This window comes from Octodon degus, unplaced genomic scaffold (genome assembly GCF_000260255.1).
Source record: "Octodon degus isolate 3935 unplaced genomic scaffold, OctDeg1.0 scaffold00132, whole genome shotgun sequence".
In the NCBI taxonomy this organism is placed as follows: Eukaryota; Metazoa; Chordata; class Mammalia; order Rodentia; family Octodontidae; genus Octodon; species Octodon degus.
In genome coordinates, this window is record NW_004524708.1 from 7211906 (window position 1) to 7215868 (window position 3963).

Genomic DNA, 3963 nt, shown 5'->3' on the forward strand with positions numbered 1-3963 from the left:
CTTGCCTCTAGCCTCTTTGCAGGGAGTTCTGCTGAAGTGTTCCATGCTGGGCCTGCGCTCTGTGTCTATTCAAGATCCCGCGGCCTCGGTCGTCTCACTCACTCGCAGTACCTGCGCTCCTGGTCTCATTCAGGATCTGGAGGGTCCCAGGTCATCTCACTCGCCGGGCCTGCGTTCTGTGTTTGTTCAGGATCCTGCAGCCCGGGTCGTCTCACTCACTTGCTGGGCCTGCGCTCCCGGTCTGTTCAGGATCCCGCGGCCTGGGTTGTCTCACTCACTTGCCGGGCCTGCACTCTGGGTCTGTTCAGGATCCCGTGGCCTGGGTCGTCTCACTCACTTGCCGGGCCTGCGCTCTGGGTCTGTTCTAGTTTTTAGTTTTTGATGATCTTATCATAAATTGTTTTGAAGTACTTTAGAAATAACTATTTTCATTATTTATTTATTTATTTTTTTGTGCAGGGTCTCACTACACAGCTCAGACTCATAGTGATCCTCCTGATTTGTGTCTCCCTAGTTCTGGGATTACAGGTGTGTGCTGAGCTGTATCACTGGCCCTTAGAAATAACTTTAGATTTATAGAAAAGTTGCAAAGATATAAATGTTTCTATAAACTTTTCATCAAACTTTTCTTTAATGTTAGCATTTTATCTAGGCATGTTCTTATGTGCCCATAACCCTGGCACTTAGGAAGCTAGGGCAGGAGGATTACTTCGAGTTTGAGGCCAGCCTGGTTCACATAATGAGTTCAAGTCCAGACTGAGCTGCATAGCAAGATCCTGTCTCAAAACCAAATAAAAATAAAGATAATGTCTTACGTAGCCATGGAACAGTCATCAAATGGCCATTTTTGGTGGTCCTTTCAGCTAGACCATCGTGTTGGCCAGCAAGTTTTTTTCTGAGTGGACTGGAGCTGTACTAAACACAGTCCCTCTTTTGGATGCTGGGTGTTCTGTGGTCTTATTCTTGTGTTCCTCAGGCTCTAGATGACTGTGTTTGGGGAAGAGCTCAGTCATGCTCAGTCTGAGTGCCAGCTAGAAACTTGTGACATGACTTTGTCTGAGAATAGCTTTTCAGTTTTAATTTTATTTCTATTCAGTATTTATCTTTCCAATAACTTGAGCTCCATTTAAAAAGCAATTCCAATGGGCATCATGGTTGGCAGGAGCGGGGGGATGCATAGCAAGACCCTGTCTCAAAAAGAAAACATTCCAGAGCTAGCTTAACTTACTCTAGGGTCCTAGTTTTCCATTGCAGTTTTGGCTGAGGAACTGCTCAGTGTCTTATTAGATCTCTGTGATTTGTGAGAATTTCTTTTCTGTAGTGACCCAAATATTTTATTTATTTACATAGAAAAAAGTCATTGGAGTCTAGCTCATTGCTTTGTAAACTGGAACTCAGGGTGTTGTTTATGTATTGAAATACCTATTCTTGATCATGATTCAATTAAAAACATTCTATTTGAAGTTGCATATATTAAAGATTCATAAAGGGACAGGTGACATTATTATTCAAGGTACTATGGAACATTTTCTAATATTCCAACAGTTTCTATTTTTTTTAATACTTTTTTTTTTTTTTTGTCTTTTTGAGGCAGGGTTTCACTATGCAGTTTAGGCTGGCCTTGAATTTTACTTTCTAGTGCAGGCTGTCCTCGAACTCATAGCAATCCTGCCTCAGACTGCTAAGTGTGGCATTACAGGTGTGTGCCACTGTGCTTGGCTTATATTCCTGTTTTAAATTACTTTAACCTGAAAAAGGTGATTGGCTGAGAGGTGAGGGAAAAAATAGTCATGTGTGAATGTTAGGTTCTGGCTTTGATATAGAGAAGGTCTAGTGGAATGTTAAGGACATTTTGGACAAGCTCTGTTTGACACATTTGTGAAATAACAAGATGGAGTTGCTAGGTGGAGAGTTGAAATAAAAATAGAGCTCAGGAAAAGTCTGGATGTAAAACAATGCAATGGTAAGAACCCTTCAGGGTGGAGGGTCCGTTCTATAGTGACAAAAACTTTTGTAGGCACAGGTGATGGTGGGGCAGTCAGTTCCAGTCGTAGAGCCTGCAGTATTTGAGTAACGATGAGTATGGCCATTTTAGCACCACAGAGACAGGGTAGGTCGGGAAAGAGTAGTTTCAGGGCAGTGCTGGGGGCCAAAGTCAAATCCTAAGTGGACTGGACAAACACAAGTAGATACAGAGTTTTTGCTTAAAGACTTGAAAGTGAGCACAAACTGGAGGGAGGCAGTTTGAGGGAGATCTTGGTGGGTGGAGAGAATCATTTGTGCTTGGGGTGGCAGACATCAGCAGATGAACTGAGTGGGAGGAGTGCTAATGGAAGAGATGCCCTAAGTGGAGCACAGGTGAGGCCCTTAGGACAGAGGAGGTGGGGTTGGGAGAGGCTGGGATGTGTTGTTTTGAGCTGTGGAGCTGAGGGAGGTAGAAGGCTGTTCCCCAGGGCAAGAGTGGACAGAGCAGAGAAAGGGTCCTGGGTAGTCTGAGGAGAACAGAGAGGAGGCAGGAGTGAGCTGACAGTGGAGAGTAAGGTGAAGCAGGGTTTAGCACAGAAGCTTCCTGCCCTTGATGTTCAGCTTCTTGAGCTTGTGATTGTGCCAAATTCATCTTCTTACCCCAAGTGTCGTGGCGCGCCTTATAACCCTGGGGTCCTCAGGAGGCTGAGGGAGGAGGGCTACAGCATGAGGCCAGTCCTGGCAACTTATCGAGACCTTGTTCCCAAATTTTATTTTTGTTTTGCTTTTTGAGACAAGGTCTTCCTGTGTAGTTCAGGGTGGACTTGAACTCGTGGCAATCCTCACCTCGGCCTCCCAAGTGCTAGGATTACAGGCATGAGCTACCACAGCCAGCTCAAAGTTTTAAAAAATGGGGATGGAGCTCAGTGGTACAGCTCTCTTGGTTACATACACACACACACACACACACACACACACACACACACGATCCAATTTTTTTGATATTTATTTTAGTAATGACATTATTGTTTCCTAAGGTTTCATTTTTAATTGGTCTTTATAAAGACAGTAACCAGTCTTCTTGAGGGCTGTTCTTTGAAAAAGTGGGTTCTATCATCGAATAACTTTGGGAATCTGCGTGTTATCCCTTCTCCCCTGGGTGACGCACAGGAAACAGCCACTCATCATTTATAGCAGCTTGCTGGAGCCTTTGGGAAATGTCCTTCCTAGCAGCGGGAACTTCACCAAGCACTTCCCAAGGCTTGTCCCAGGGCATGTGTACTCATCTTTCCAGTGCTCACAGTGGCTCTCTTCTGTATGTCACAGCTAGACTGAAATTGAAAAACTGGGACTCAAACCTAGAGGACCGGCTCTATGGAGCTCCTGTGCCCTCCCAGGCCCCTCCCTGCAAACAGGAAAGAAGCAGGTTGGATGGTACCCAGCCTCTCCAAGCCTGCCTGCGTGTGGTCTCCCATCTCCCAGTGTTTGCTATGCATGGGGTTCTCTGGGGAGCAGAGCCACCCACGCTGGTGAGTGCAGTTTTTAAGCAGCATTGTGTGGGGGCACAATTGGTTCTTTTGAAACTGGGTTCTATTAATACTAAATGTTCTATTCATTTATTTATTACTTTCTACTTGAAAATACTTTTTTTTTTTTTTTCTCTTTGTGCTTTTTTGAGACAGGGTCTCTTATGTAGTCTAGGTTGGCCTTGAGCTGATTGTGTAGCCCAGGTTGGCCTCAAACTGGTGGTGTTCCTCATGCCTCAGCCTCCCAAGTGCTGTGATTACAGGTACATGCCACAAGGCCTGACTATAACTACCTTTTGTTCTCTTTCACATAGGTCTTCCCAGGAACTTAAAAAGGTGACACCACTGTTTGAGGTACTAAACATTTTAAGCTCCTAGTCGTTATTTTACTCAGGTTTTTCTGCTCAAAGATTATATAATCATAAAATTTTAATCCTTAGGGACCTTAGCTAGGACCCAGTTCATCTTATTT

The 3963-nt window shown here is 44.5% G+C and overlaps 1 protein-coding gene across 4 annotated transcripts in view; it reads left to right on the forward strand.

Moving 5' to 3' along the window:
• The window catches only part of Fam35a (family with sequence similarity 35 member A), a 161338-nt gene that overhangs the window by 34303 nt on the left and 123072 nt on the right, over nt 1–3963 (forward strand). Inside the window, exon 1 of one of the 4 annotated variants that reach the window (XM_023701301.1) lies at nt 3823–3845. The exons of the other annotated variants lie outside the window; for them this stretch is intronic. The gene's annotated coding sequence lies outside the window, so the exon portion shown is untranslated. Of the gene's footprint in view, nt 1–3822; nt 3846–3963 lie in introns of those variants that run through there. 4 annotated transcript variants of the gene reach the window in all.